This window comes from Myotis nattereri (genome assembly GCF_964212035.1).
Source record: "Myotis nattereri genome assembly, chromosome: 3".
NCBI classification, from domain to species: Eukaryota; Metazoa; Chordata; class Mammalia; order Chiroptera; family Vespertilionidae; genus Myotis; species Myotis nattereri.
In genome coordinates, this window is record NC_138077.1 from 65,114,377 (window position 1) to 65,130,804 (window position 16,428).

General features: G+C 37.4%; 1 protein-coding gene across 8 annotated transcripts in view; it reads left to right on the top strand.

The window, feature by feature from the left end:
- Positions 1-16,428, top strand: part of ZBTB20 (zinc finger and BTB domain containing 20) — an 874,980-nt gene that overhangs the window by 490,494 nt on the left and 368,058 nt on the right. For all 8 annotated transcript variants that reach the window (XM_081085637.1, XM_081085638.1, XM_081085644.1 and 5 more), the window contains one exon: positions 6,508-6,557. The gene's annotated coding sequence lies outside the window, so the exon portion shown is untranslated. The remainder of the gene's footprint in view (positions 1-6,507; positions 6,558-16,428) is intronic.

The following is a 16,428-nucleotide window of genomic DNA, read 5'->3' on the forward strand; positions in this document are numbered from 1 at the left end:
AAATTTGAGGTCATGAATGGGCAAACACGAGGTAGAAACAGGAAAAGTGATTCTCCTCACACATCCAAAGAATGGGAGGAGGAAGGACAAGAGGAGAAAGAGACTTAGATTAAAGATAAAAAATTAGGTAGAAGAGAGCTCTGAGGTGAACATTTTACATTACGTAAGGATTCCTTATCTTATAAAAATATCTTTTGAAAAAATTCCTTATCTTATAAAAAAAATCTATGGTATTTAAAATGAGATTCAATTTATACAATTTTCACTTATGTTATGTTGTGGAGAAATGATTTGTGAACTTTAAATACTAGTCCTCAATCTGTCCCCAAATATATACCCTTGTGAAAATTACCTTCTGAACTTCAGAATATTCATTTATAAAATGAGGCTAGGCAAGTTCTCAATCACTTTTAAGAATCTATGAAATGAAAAAGCACATGGATGGTCTTGTTGACATGCTGCTAGGATTCTTTTTTTTTTTTCTTTTCTTTTGCTGCAATGATTCTTATTGAAGAAAGTTGCTGAAATTGATTGGATTATAACAATGACCAGTTTTTTGAAGGTTTTGACTGAAATGTATGTGCTTCTATAGAGTTAGCAAGATGATAGCGCCACTTTGTAAAATACTACTATGGCTACCCATTGCAGAACTTGCTTTCAGCTGAATTTTCAACTGGCATTTTTTGAGAAATTATACTTGCAACTCTTTCTCTAAAGGTCTTATTCTCTAATTAACTGAAAGATGGCATTTATGATTTTCTAATCCAGAATTTTTTTCTCATAAAACTCCTGTTTAACCAAGAAAATGAAAATCAGTAAGTTCTTGGTTGCTCTTCTACTAATTTAAATTTGCATAACCTAATCAAAACTTAACCTGCCTTGCTCTTCAACAAAAAAGCTATATTCTCTCCAATTACTAAATGGCTACATTCTTAGTCTTTTTGTAAAGATGAATTATGTTGATATCCCATGACTTTTCCTTTAGAATGTGTCCAGGAAAATGAAAATGGACTTTACTATGCCCAAGACTGAAATGAAAATAGTCCAAAAAAGACTGGTGGGCATGAACACAAAACTTAGCTCATGTTATCAGTATTATAATTTTATTTAAGCCTTTTTCCTAATAAAATGGAACTTAGGTAAACTGATCCCCAAACAACTGATACTTCCTCTCTACCATGATTTTGTGTCTACAGCCTAAGTCCAGCCTATAATTTCCTGTGAACAACTAGAATATATTTTTCTGAGGCTTTTCTACAGAAATGTGTATCCCATAATCATTTTACTATTTCAACAAATATTTGCTGAGCATAGAGAATGTGCCAAGCACTGTAGTATGTGTTATGTCCATAGGGCACATAGCCAATCGGTCATTAAAGCATTATTGACAAATGGGTGGAGTAGGCATCTTTTTAGTATTTTCTGGACTAAAATGGGTGAAAAGACATCTTGGATGACCAAAAATGAAACCCTAGATTCTTGTTCTCTCTTGTAACTGACATCCTGTGATTTTACCAGTCACCATTTTACAAACCCACACCTGGGAAGGAAACAAGCTCCCTGTCTTGCTCTCTAGCTGGATGCTAATAACTCCTATTTCTCTTGCTCATCTCAGTGGTTGTTTTCAGCCATAGGAGGGCACTCGGGTACAGGAAGGTCCTGTCACAGCAGCAGAACCAACTTGACCTGTGGAACTGGGTACATGGCATGGAAAGCACTGAGCTGCCTCGGGGAGCTGGAAATGTCTATAATCGCCCAGATATAAAGTTAAGATTTAAGTGTTCTCCATAAGCATAATTTAAGAAGTTATTTAAAGTTCTCTTACAAATATTGTTTATTAGTTTAGAATCTTTCCCAATTTTCTCTATCATTATCTTATATTGGGCTGTTCTGTGTAAAGAAATAATTTGTGGCATTTCTTCTTTCAAGGTAAAATAGTGACATATTCAAATATTTCTAGATTAATTCTTTGTGCATTTTTAAAGGAGATGGGTAAAATAGGGCATATTGTTCTTTTCCCTGATGTGTGCCTTGCAAAATAATAATTGTGACTTGGTAAACTAGTTGGACCATAGCATTGGCTCTTACAGGTACACATTTATAAATGTATAGAGAGAATGATTATATGGAGAAGTCTGATAGGTTAGTGGAATTACTATCAAGTAATTTGACACATTAGTATTTTCAGACATTCACTTGACAGTAATCCTCATTAGATATAAGATTGGAATATTGGGGTCACTAGCTCAAGCCCATTTATCTGAGACCTGAACAATAACAAGAAATCAGAGCTAAAGGGAATGAATGAAACTATTCCAGGCATTAGAATTGTTTCTACAAATGAGCTCTTTCTCTCTCCCCTCTGTTCTTCCTTTCTCCTCTCCATGTTTTTCTCTTTCTTCTTTTTCCTCCCTCCCCCTCCCACTCCTTTCTTTTCAGTGTTCCGAATTCATTAGATGGCATAGTGTAAATCAATAGTAAACGCTAACCGCCTACTCTGCACTCAGTTACACAACATCACATAACCAGTACCCAGAGACAAAAAGGGAAAAAGCACACACAGCCTTTACATTCAAACGCTCTTGCATAATTTTACTTTTCCACAGCCAAAAAGGAAAAAAAAAGGAAATAACAGATGGGAAACTTACAGGTTTTTTTCCTCATTTTCTCAGACTGTTGAAAGGGAGTTAGTTAATATCCATGGCCATTTCTAGTTGCCCTAGGCTGCAGCAAAACATCCCATAATTGCCACTGCCTTCACTGGCTTCAAAACAGGCGTTTGTGACCCTCCATGACATGGTACATTTTCCAGGTCATATAAGACTAAAATTATTCTGAGGTGTTTAATGCTGACTTGGTTTTTACTTATTTTATGAAAAATCAACATCATGTAAAATATGAAATGAATTTTAAAATAGAAAGAGGATAAGGAAGACAGCTGTGTGTGTGTATGTGTTTTCACTTGAAATGTATCCTGATGTAACATTTATGTAAAAATGCCGGTTATATAAACTCTGTCTTTGGGGGCTGTATGAAGCTCTAATATTTTGATTTGTTTTTCCTCCTGACAAAGTATATTCAAACCCAAAGTCATAATTAAAGAGAAAATATCTAGAAGCTATAGAGACACTTACTTCAAACTTCCTATAGACTCCATCCCCTAAGCAGTAGTTCAGTTGAAGAGACTATAGTTTCTGGAGTTCTCATTTAGAACTTTCTGTCACACGATTACCTGGAACACCGTTTGATTTATTGTACTGCCTTTAAGTCCCCTATGTATAATAAACATTGTTATCTCTCTCTCTCCCTTTGTAGCGCTTTACTCCTTTCCCACACCCCTGACTTTTTCATTGAAGCAACTCTCTTCCCAGTTTAAATAGGAACACCGTGAGATTTGTATGAGATTGATCAGTTTTCCTTCTCAGGTTTAATATTTTGTTTCGCTTAACTGATGTCCTCTGGGAACCAAGGGAGGCTGGAGGAATTTTTTACTTTGTTTTGTTCTTCCTTTTTAGTTCTGAATGGTTATAAAATGGATACAAAATTATCAAAAGCACAGCACTAGGCATTACTAGGCATCTGCTTTAAGAAAGTTTGATACAGTGTATGAGCGGTGGTGGTGGTGGTGGTGGTGGTGGTGGTGGTGGTGGTGGTGGTGGTAGTTCTGATTATTCACAATGCAGTCAGGGAAGATGAAAGTGCACAGGAGAGAGGATGGATCTGAGTAGTAACTACTGAGATGCTTCACCTCCTTGTATTTGGGGTCAGTATCATTACTTTAGGTCATACTTTACTTCTTGGATGGTAAGGTCCAATGAAATTGGCTTATTTGATTTTACAGAAGGTAAGAGATTGTTTTTCTTTACTTAAAAAAAAAGTCAGGTTCTTTCCTAGTTTGTTTAACTTTCTCTTATGTGTTAGAATTTAGGGTTCCTTTGTATGGAAAAATCTGGTGCATAAAGATAAAAATCAAATCCAGGAGAGTTTTTTCAGGTGTTTCAGGTTTTACTCTCTGAATGTGTGGCTGTCTGTTAACAACTTCCAGATCAAGACCCTTGGTATTATCATGTCTCTGTATTTCTGATGACATGGAGACATCTTTTGTTGTCTTAAATATGAATAATCACTAGGCTATTATAGCTTTCAAGTACTTTATAAACACGTTTTATTTCTGCTTTTCTTCCTTAAAAGAATCTTTATAGCTCAGAAAAGTTTGTGTCTGGAAAAATAATGAAAATTGGTTAGAATATTCTAGTCTTTAACCAGGAAATTATATTCTCAGGTATATTTTCTCTAAGTGTTCCTCTACATGGATTATAGCTAAATTTGGATTCCAAATTGCAATTTTGTATGTATGTTCCTGATTATCAAAATAAATTCTAAACCATGTAAAGTGTATTCTCTATTATATAATTTTAACATGTTTCATCATCTGTAACCAAGCACTTATGTTTAGATGTGTCATTCTGTACATAGGAAGTCATTTAGAGTACCCTGGCTTTAAAATGGGTTGCCTGGATTTAAAATAAAACTTAGAACTCTATACAGTAGTATTTTCTTGGTTGTCAAAAATAGGTGGAGCTATCTGGTTATGAAAGAATAGAGGAAAATGTCTTTGAGTAAAATATCTTTGAACATGTTTTCCTGTCCCAGTTTGTCTAAATAGCTTCCATTTTCATCTTGGTGGATTTTTAGTCTCTCTGAACCATTGTCAGGACAAAACTGGCCTTTCAATATCCAATGGGGGCCAGCAAATGCATTTCAGCCCCCATTTTCAGTTGTAACCATGGCCCTGGGAACATATAGGCTACTTGTGTTTTTTCATTTGCACTTTGGGATCCAGGCTTAGGAAGGACTGGCAGGCCTAGACTATTTCCTGGACATGCAAGACTTTAGGGAGAGTTTTAAGTATTTTCCAATTTTTCAAAAGTCCTTCACAACTATTTCAACCTTGCTTCGAGTTGCTGTTGGCAGTACTAATAGATACTTTTAAATATCTCAACAAGAACCTCAGTCACTGACTCACCCTCTCAAACAGAATCACTCTAGTTGTGCCTGGCACATAGTAGCTGCTTCACAGATATTTTGCCATGTTTTGGTGAGCTGGTCCCTTCCCTCCTAGTGCTTATGCAGGTAAGCAGTAAGCCATATGAGTAACCCAGGGGTAAGATGAAAGAGAATACAGAGCTCTTCAAGCTTCAGAAATGGACAGGTCGTTTTATAAGAAAGCCCTTATTGTCCTGTCTCTGTCTTTGTAAAAGTAGCAAATTGCAGAAGGTAATTTTATATTTTTTGTAGAGGTCCTCTGTGCTGCATAGACCATTGGATCATTTAAAAAGCATAATTTTTGGCAAGCTACTTTGGTGATCTTCATTAAGTTTCATATGCAGATGTATTAGGGACTTATGATTCTGGGTCTCAAATAATTCCCTTTGCATTCTGCCACAGGGTCCTTTGAATCTTGGCTTTTCTCATTTTCTCTGGTCACTTATATTTTAGACTTTTTATTTATATAGGTCCTAGAGTGAAGACTATAGACAAATTTCATATGGAATTCTTCTTTCATATAGTGTTTCATTACTTATAGCACAATAATTCCTGATCTTTCTGAGTCAATTTTGGCTTAAATTAGTTATGCTGGTTATTATCAAGGCTTCATTCTGGTGTTGATGTTGGGGGTGGGAGGTGATCTCTGGTAAGAACCACCTATGGCTTCTAAATTATACAACAGTGAAAAGACAAGCATGTGGAGTTATTGACATACTGCTGCTTGTTAGGCAAGCAATTTTTAAAATGCAGATTATATAATATTTGGGGATTTTTGTTGCTCCACAGTAGAAGCTTTTTAAATGTTAATTTGGGGTTTGTTTTGTTGCTCTGTGACTTAGCATAAAAGGTTTTGGTTTGAAAAGGTTTCAGTTCACTTATTCCTTTTGTGTTACAGGCCTAGGAATATAATACTATACATTTACTCATGAAGGAGTATAAGACCAGTAACAAACAACTCATGAAGCAAGGGGTAAATAATCCATAGTTTGTTCTCCAACCACTGCCACAATATTTATATCCAGAACACAAGTAACAAACAACCAAAAACAAGGAAAAACCAGTTTGTTGTTATTTATAAAATGTTTAACCAAAAGTACAGTAAAGTTCAAATGGAGCTGCAAATCCTGGTGGTTCACAATGGTTTGATTTATTTTTTTAAACAGACCATGGATAATTAACCATAAAACATAATTTTCTCAACACAAGTCACAGTGAATTGCAGAAATGGGCAACAAGTCAGTCACAACCGGTTGGAGCCCTTAAACATGCAGGCAGTTACAGATGCCACTTTCTCATGCAGAATTGTATTTTCGTTTTCAAAGGGAGGCATCCTTTACTTTATATAGTATCATCAAGTCAGCGTCCCAAAGGGAGAAGCAAATGGGTTATTTTCTATGAACACCATGTTGCCATGCCTTTACTAAATACCTAGTATTTATGATTCTCTTTTCATTTCAGGATGTTTCACCATCACTGACTGAGTATTCCTCACAGGACATTGCTGCCTGGTAAGTCACTTCCAATATCTCTAAATGGCCGTCCAAAATATTGTAAAAACAGGTAAAGGCGTGGCAAGTCCACCACAAGCATAGAATTTGAGCAGAATATATTTTGACTGTGTTAGAGGGTATATATTTCATATCCTGTTTATTCATTTGAAATGCCAGCATTTAGAATGGTGAGAAACTATGACCCTAAGAACCTATTATCACAGATTTTGAAAAACATTTTACAATGATTCTGCTACACAGAGGTGCAAGTACCCAAAGGATTTGTTTGGAAGACTCTTCAAAGATATACAGTATAGTTTTGCAAAGGTGACACCTGTGTGGAAAGAGAGGGTAATGCGGCGAAGTCGGCGCTGACATTTCCCATGTGGAACATTGGATGGCTTGGCATTAAGCAAACAAACACAAAACCCCTCCAAACCTATTTTGTGATGCTTTGAAATACCTGTTATTATTCTGTGGCATGCTGCAAATGTGAATTGTGCTTTCTTCATTTTGATCAATCTTAAATTCAGACATGACTGCTCTTATTTATGCACAGAGACAAACAGCAGGGGAACATGTCCTTTCGGAACTGACACCCCTTGCCCCTGCCTTTAGCAGTGAAGTAAAAGGACCAAGACCAGGGCTGCAAGTGAGCCTTAGTCTGAAACTGAGGTCTCTATGTCTTTTTGTGAAGTTTCTAAAAGGTTGGTTTTGTGGCCTTCTGGAATTGTGGATATTTCAGTGTCCGGAAGGAGGGCGCAGGTCAGGACTGAAGGTATATTGGTAGATCATTGTGTAGTCAGTCAGAGCCTGAAAGAGCCGAGTTTTTTGGGGTTGGCCTGCAGTGAAATGCACTGGTGAATACACTGAACACAAGAGCAGGGAAGTGGTAACTTGCCTGGCATCTTGCAGAATTCCTCCTGGCTCCAGCTTGGCCTGTTTAGTCATGAACATCATATTCATCCAAACCATTAAAAGTTATACTCTTGACTTCACTTTATATGAATGTGCATAAAATGAGGAAAATAATATCTTGGGGTAATAAAGATAGCTTTCTAACACGGACTTTCCATATCCATTGCACAGAATCCATAGTTGTCACGGTATTACCGTCTCTGATTGTGTTGCACATCGATCTGCTTCTCTGAACTTGAAGGCCACAAGCCTTTAGGATTGTACCTCGCCCTCCTTCCACACTCCCACTCCCACTCTTACTTGTTGCACTGCCCCAAAAGAAACATATCAGTGCAAGTGTTAGCAGCTCAGGAAACAGGCTTATTGGTAATTTTAATTTGTGGCTACCATTACATTCGTTGCAAAATGATCTCATCACAAAATGACCTGAATTTCACACTCTTTCTGGCTTGCAAAGAAGCCAGGTCCTCCCCTATTTCTATCCAACACACAGAAAGCCCTTTATGTCTATGATCAGATAAATTTGGTACTGACGTTTCTTTTCCTGTGGGTGTACTTCCCTTCTAGGTATGAAGATTTAAACTCTCAGGGCAGTGCTGTGTGTTTGCAGTTTCTCTGTTTTAGTAGATGAAAAGCTCCTTGGGAAAGGAGAGCACATCTTACCCACTAATGAATAAATATTTATTTTCATTTTAAAATGATACATGCTCATTAAAAATAATTTGGAAAAACACATAAGAGTAAAATGAAGAAAAATTAAAGCAATTATTTCTATAATTTAAATCCAATCATTAATAACCATTTGATATATTTATTTCCTTACTCTCATTTTCCCCTGAGGACATATTTTTAAAAACACACTGTAATCATGCTTTCTATATCATTTTTTGTCTTGCTTTCAAAAGTTAACCTAAGAATTCTACATGTAATTACACAGTTTTTATAAATATCATTTTAAATCAACATATACTATCCATGAAGAGCAATAGCTTACTTAACCTAAATGTCCAGTAATAGCATGTTTTGGTTTTTGTCTTATTTTTTTACTTATGACATTTCCACAATATCTTGCATATAAAGAGTAAAAGAATCAACCAATAAAAAAATGAGTAAATGAATGAATGTTCTAATTGGTATATATTTCTTAAATTTTTATAATAAAAATATTTAAACACATTAATTTGTCTACATCGAACTCCATCAATGTACCTATCACCCAGCTTGCACAATGATTAACTCATGATCTATCATTTCCCAATGCTACTACCATGTTATGTTGAAGCAAACCCCAAACAACATAACATTTAGTCCATCAATATTTTAGGCTCATCAGGACTTTTTAATATTTTAATGTTAAAAACATTTAGATAAATAGTTGTAATCATTGTATTAGGAGTATTTTTCTTCTGCATATACTCTCATCATATATTCTGAAATGTAACAATTGATCATAAAATCTCATTAGTGTGTTTCATAATATTCTTCAGCATATCTGTAAGTCAAAGGGCAGTTTGGTTTACTAGAGAGACATTTTATAGATTTGGCTAGGTTTCCTGGAGGAACTATTATGTTGGGGATAGGGGACACTTTCTTTACTTGATTTAAATTTAGGATGATAATTTGCATGCCAGATCTGTGCAGCATTGATTATATTCATTATTAGATGTATGATGTGTTATCTGGAGTGAAAGGAAAACATAGTCTTTGACTACCTAGAAGTGCAGTGTGGCTTCAGGCAACCCATACTAGATAAATATGGTGAACTTACTCCAATCAAATGTAACACTGGATTTTAAAGTTTATAATTTTTAAAGATTTCTCGGTAGAAATGGAAGATTTCCTCCTAACTGAGGACTTAGGAAGTCTGAAAAGGGAGGAATTATATATTAATAGTCTGGATAAATTTTTTAAGTGCTGTGTTTCAGAAGTGGAAGTGGAGGGAGATAGTGTATTGCAGGACAAAGGGTCTTTCCTATGTGCCTGTATGTATTGCTCTAGTTTTTTCTAAGAATATTTCAAGAACCCACTATGAGCCAGAGCTCCACAGATGAGGAATGCTCTATGCAAGTTGGGCTCTCCATAGAGACCCTACAGTTGGGGTTTTGTCCTGCCCCTCTTTCTTTAAATTGTAGATCAGGGAGTCTCAGTCAGTAGCAGTGTGTTGTCCAACAGGTGTATTCCACTCATCAGAAATTCAGAATGTGAATAACTATGTAACATACTGCATCAGTATAAACTGAATTTATGTGTTACGCAGGTCTATTTAATCTTAGGAACACATTTTCCATTGGCCTCGAAAGTGAGTAGCTAGAATATTGATGTGTCTAACCCTTAGGGAAGAAAAAAAAAGGAGCTTCTGCATCACACTAAATCTATAGAAAAATATGAGGTTTTCAGTAGAGACACACAAAATATTTCCAGCCAAATTTGGTAGAGGCACGCACATGGGGGCAGGGTGGGGGGGTGGAGAAAGCAAAGAAATAACATAAGCAATAAACTATCCCAAGCAAACAGAAAGCATCTGTAAAATTTGCCATACTGGATGGTATAAACAATGCAAAATCTTTCTTTCTGTTTTTTTTTTGTTGTTGTTGTTGTTGTTGTTTGTTTGTTTTTGGTCCTCTCAGCCTTCTGCTTCTCATTTACCCTGACTTGGCATTATCATAATTAAAAAGTCCTCAAAGGTCAGGAATGAAGCTAATGTTTGACACTGAGGTAGACATTCAAAGAAAAGATATGTAGGAACTAGCCACTATCGTATTTTAAAGCTCTAAGGATATTTTACCATAACCTATAATACCCATGTTTTAAAGCAGGTGATCTTTCCATCATTAATTTAAGATTGATATCTACAACACAAATCTGAAATAAAGGCATGAGTCTTTACTTCTTCCTGGATTCTTTTCTTACATGTGGTTTTGAATTATGTAGTTTATATCATATAAACCTAAAATATAAACTGCCTTTTAAAGAGAATAATAAGTTTACCCATGGTTCTTTCTAGCTAATGTATTCTACATTGCACCCAAGTGAACTATCAGTGCCTCATCATGGTAATAGCTATACTACTACTACTAATTATTATTAATGATAGTATTTGCTTCTTGGGTATCTGTATGGCATTTCTTTATGTTTTTAGTCTTTGGATCTGGTGTTTGTACAATTGTTGTTACATTTGTGACCTTATGTATTCTCAAGCTATAAGACAACATTTTTTTGGAGTAAAGTAGTATTCCATATCCTCTACCTCCTTTTCCATCCCTAGTCAAGTTTAGAATCATGGTTGGATAATTCTCCTAGGGCAGGGAATCCTTTGCCAAATACCACCATTAAGCCAAGATTTTCATTCTAGACCTAAAGAAAAAGAAAATTGCAAAAGAAAAACTGGTTTGTTCATATCCATGTTCCATAAAGTTGGCATATTTTCTGGATAAACTTTGTTGGACATGTGACACACCGTCACAAACAACTATTATAAAGATGGGAATTTTGGACTCTCTTACTGCGATAACTTTTATTATTCTGTTTCACCGGAAGTTGTGAGGGAAGGATGAAAGCTCCACTCAAGGCAAAGCTACTCCATGAGATGATTTTGGAGCCAGCTCAGTAAGGTTTTACCTTGGAAATGCTTAGGAAAAGTCTTCATTTTTGCCCCCCCCCCCCCCGCCCCATCCACCCTGCACTAGATAGTGCGCAAAGGCTCTGATACAAAGAACATACTTTGGATATGGTCTTCTCTTTTAAGGACTGCTCCATTAGCAAACTACGCTAGGCTCCACAGAGAATTGGTTCTGTTTGTCCTATCCTACTCTATGAAATATTGTTAATGTGCTGTTGATGTATACTTTTGGTCAAACATAATTTGCTTTCTGGGTTTTTGATGACCACTCTGTAAATCAACCATATATTTATGGTGTGGGGCTCTGTAACCTCTGAAAATACTAAGATTAAAGATTTTTATAGTTCATTATTTAAAGACATTTTAGCCCTTAACTCTTTCTTGCTCTTTGTTGCCAAACAAGCTGATTGGTTAATTATGTCTTTGTTTATTTTTATTGTTGTTGCTGTACACATTACACATAAAACAGGAAAGAGGAAAGGCTGTTTTAAGAGGTAATTATAGTGGCAAAATTGTACTTTCTCTAACTGTTCTCATTTTCTAATGTTTGATTACATCAAGTCCTGCACTCTAAAAGTATGTTTTTGTTTTTCTAGAAAAATGATAGAGGAGAATGATAAATGTGGTTCTATAAAGTGATGTCAAGCACAACCTGGCACAACTACAAATATCAATATTTCATTCAAACCCTATTCCTCCACTCCTGGAGGACTTTGATTTCTGGTCATCCTTTGATAATAAGGATCCAGAGCAAGGCAAAAAAAAAAACCCCAGAGACTATTTTTGAGACCCTTGGAGGTCTAATCTTTTATGAGGACATGATGCGTTGAGTGGAATCTTAGAAGCCTGAGTTAATTCTGGAATGGCTTATATAGCCCTGGGTAGAATCAGAACTCACAGTTTTCTGCAGATCAAATAAAAAACCCAGAGGCTTAGTGAATCTTTAAGATTTCCTCCAGGTCATTCTTTCAACAAACTTTTGTCCATGCCTTCTATGTGACAAGTAAATGTAAACCCATTAATTTTACTTTCTAACTCATTTTACTTATTTTTTTCTTTTTAAAGACAGGACATATCTTTTTAGATTGCTAAGGGCCTATGCACATTTGCATGTAACCAAAGTTCCTTCCCTTCCAGGAATTCTGGTTGTCAACCAGTGATCTTGCCTTTGTCTTTTCTCAGAGTTCTGCCTGTGGCGCCTGTCACTAGCAGTCAAATAAGGACAATTTTGCCATTCTCTCCTGCTGCTCTAATTTCTTTTTTAGTGCCGGTACAAGAATTTGTTATTCTTTATAATTCCCTTTGAAGTTAGAAATCCAAGGGGAATCTAAAACCGACCAGATGTTTCTGCTGCTGGAACGGGAAAAGAGTAAGGATTAAGTTTAACAAAAACTTGGTCTCTAGGAAAGAAAAAAATTATTTCAGATGGAAATCATCTTTAAATCCACTCATTTTCTACATATCTATTAGTAAATTTACATTTATTAATCTGTTGTAGAAAATATCATCTAGTGATTTACTCTGGGCAAAATCTATAAATTTTGTGAACAAATAGACTCATGTTGTGGTTTGTTCAAGCCTATTACCCTTTTGGAGTTTTAGTTCTATTGCTCTACATATTTTCCTCTCATGCTTTACAGTGAAGGTTTCTTGTTGTCATTGCTGTTGTTGAATGATCACTATCATGTCACTTCAGGCTGAGAGGCCCATTCTGCCTACTATCCGAGAGAGGGATGTCAGTGCAGCCTGCAGTTAGGGAGAGAAGAAAAGGAGAATTGCCAAAAATGCTTAAGCTTGCCCTGGCCAATTTGGCTCAGTGGATAGAGCATCGGCCTACGGACTAAAGGGTCCCAGGTTCGATTCCGGTCAAGGGCATGTACCTTGGTTGTGGGCTTAATCCCCAATAGGGGGTGTGCAGAAGGCAGACAATCAATGATTCTCTCTTATCATTGATGTTTCTCTCTCTCTCTCTTCCTTCCTCTCTGAAATTAATAAAAATATGTTAAAAAAAAATGCTTAGCCTTTATGGAATACTTGAACCTCATTCAAAATATGTAAATCAAAACAAGAATAAGAGTAATGAAGACCTTCAGGGTAAATAAAGAAAAGTCCTGTAGTCTTTCAAGGAATCAGATTATGTCAGAGACAACATGAATAAATAGGGTGTGATATAGAAAAATTTAAATACAGTGAAAGGCAAAAGAGAAAAAGGTATAAGTGAGGTGACATTTGTGGGGTTTCTCAGACTGTGTTTCCAAGGCTTCAGGCCCTTATACAAGAGGGAAGAATCCTATCTAATAAAAGAGTAATATGCAAATTAACCATCACTCCACAACAAAGATGGCGGCACCCATAGCGGCTGGGCAGGACTCTGGCAGCATCACCCCGTCAACGTGAGCCCAGCAGGCAAACAGGGCCACAGGCAGCACCCAGCAAGGCCTGCTGGGCGGTGGTGGCAGCGACCTGCAGGCAGGCAAGGGGGGCTCGCATGCAGCACCCAGCAGGGCCTGATGGGCGGTCACCATGGCGACCCGCAAGCAGGCAAGCGGGGCCTGCAGGCAGCACCCAGCAGGCCTTCTGGGCGGTGTTGGCGGTAACCAGCAAGCAGGCAAGTGGGGCCCACAGGCAGCACCCAACAGGGTCTGCTGGGTGGTGGCAGCAGCGACCTGCAGCAGGCAAGCGGGTCCTGCAGGCAGCACACAGCAGGGCCTTCTGGGCGGTGGTGGCAGCGACCAGTGAGCAGGCAAGTGGGCCCCCAGGCAGGACCCAGCAGGGCCTGCTGGGTGGTGGCGGTGGCGACCCAGCGTGCAGGCAAGTGGCCCGCAGGCAGCACCCAGCAGGGCCTGCTGGGTGGTCGTTGTGGTGACCGGCCAGCAGGCAAGCGGCCCTGCAGGCAGCACCCAGCAGGGCCTGCTCACTCGTCCCCATGGTGTGAAGCAGGCAGGCCCTGCAGAGAACCACGGGGAGTGGGCCCAAGCCATCAGTAGCATATCCCCTGAGGGCTCCCAAATTAGAGAGGGTGCAGGTTGGGCTGAGGGACCTCCCCAGACACCCTCCCCCCAAACCCCGTGCATGAATTCCGTGCACCGGGCTTCTAGTTAGAAATAAAATTGGAAAGCAGTGGGTCTATGTTGGGGATGCACCTCCTTCCACAGATACATCTTATATGGTATACACTGACATATAGAGAATTCCTCCTAAATTTCAATTGAGGGCTTATATAACAGCTTCTGAACAATACATGAGAGAGGGACCACATGAAGGTAGGAGAGACCCAACAGGACAACCTTCACTCTAGAATGATATAACTGAGACTACTCTGTACAGACCTGCCTACGCTGGGGCACAGTGATAACACAGCAATTTAAAGGGCACCTAACAGATGATGACTACGCTTATCATGGTCAGTACTTCCTAAGGTATTTAGAGGTCTAATTACTATGTTGTATACCTTAAACATAATATTGTATGCCAACTATAATTTAAAATAAAAAATAAAGGATACTCAGACTATATGTGAAAAAGATTCATTTATTAACTCCAAAGCATCTTCCAAATAGGTGAGGAAATACAGAAACTCTCTGGAAACTATGGAAACTCTCTAGGATCAGAGGTGCCAGGGAGTAGCATTGTTTACATTCACTTTCCACCTATATAGTGCAGGGTGGGACCTTGGTCCAAGCAGTCTATCCAGTCTACAAAGCTGCCACATTTTGTCCTGGGCCACCTTGGCCAGCATCCACCCCGTCTCCAGCCCGGCTGCCAGAGTGTACTCAGAGCTATGTGCTCTGGGACACCTCAGCTTTTGCCTGCCCCAGATTTCCCCAGTTGGCCTGCCAAAATATCCTCAGAGACATGAACTCTAGGACACCACACCCAACACTCACTTCTTAGCCAGTTGATTCTACCATTGTACCCTTGTCACTGCACATACAGTTTATATTGATGTTGCTCCTCCACAAAACCACTTTCAAGATCAGGAAGGATAGCTGTTTTATCTAATTTATAAAACAAACACAAAAAGGCAAACAAAATGAAGAGACAAAGAAATATGTTCCAAATGAAAGAACTCCCTACCTCCAAGAAAACTCTTCAATGAAATGGAGAAAAGTAAAAATAAAAAATTTAAAGTAGTAGTCAAAAGGATACTCATTGAACTTGGGAAAAGAATAGAATATCACAGTGATAATTGTAACAAAATCTTAGAAAATATACAAATGGACCAATCAGAGCTGAAGAATAAATACAATAATTAATTGTATTAAAATATCCTCAAAGACATGAACCCTGTGAAAAAAAATACACTAGAGGGAATCACATTAGATCAATTAATACAGAAGAATGGATTAGTTACCTGAAAAGCAGAACAGTTGAAATCTCCTAATCAGAACAGCAAAGAGTAAAAAGAATTGAAAAAAGATAAGGATAGTTTAAGGGCCCTTTGGGATAACATCAAGAATACTAACATTTGAAGTATAGGAGTCCCAGAAGAAGAAGAGAAAGTAAGGGACAGACAATATTTGAAAACTTTCCTAACTTGGGGAAGGAAACATGCACTTAGGTTCAGAAAGCACAGACTCCCAAACAAGGTGAACCCAAAGAGATCCAAACCAAGACATAGTAAAATGGAAGTTGAAAAAGTAAAGATAAAAAAAGTACCTTCAAGGCAGCTAGTGGAAAATAGTTTAGTCACATTCAATAGAAAACCCATAAGTCCATCAGTTGATTTCTCAACAGAAACTTTATAAGCCAGAAGGGAGTGGCAGGAATATTTAAAATATTGAAAAGAAAGAATCTGTAACCAATAATACTTTACCTGGCAAGACTATCATTTAGAATTGAAGAAGAGATAAAGAGTTTTCTAGACAAGCAAAAACTAAAGCACTTTATCACCAGTAAACAGGCTTTTCAAGAAGTGTTAAAGGGTCTTTAATCACAAAAGAAAAGATCATTACCATAAATTAGAAAATATATGAAAGAAAAAATCTCACTGATAAAATGGCAAATATATAATAAAGGCAGTGGATCAGCCACTTAAAAAGTTAGTGTGAAACTTTATCTATAAAAGACAATATTGACTACAACTAACAAGTAGTTAGGGGATTCACAAAACAAAAAAGATCTAAAATATAATCCGATATATATAAATATCATGGTAGCTACAAACTAAAAACTTATAAAAGTAAAGGTAAAGGAGCTGAAACATAACACTAAAGAAAACCAGCATAGCACAAGGAAGGAGGCCAAGAGAAGAAGAAAGGAATAGAGAAAGACTATAAAAACTAACCCCAAAACAATGAACAAAATGGTAATAAATGCATACCTATCAGTAATTACTTTACATATATGTAG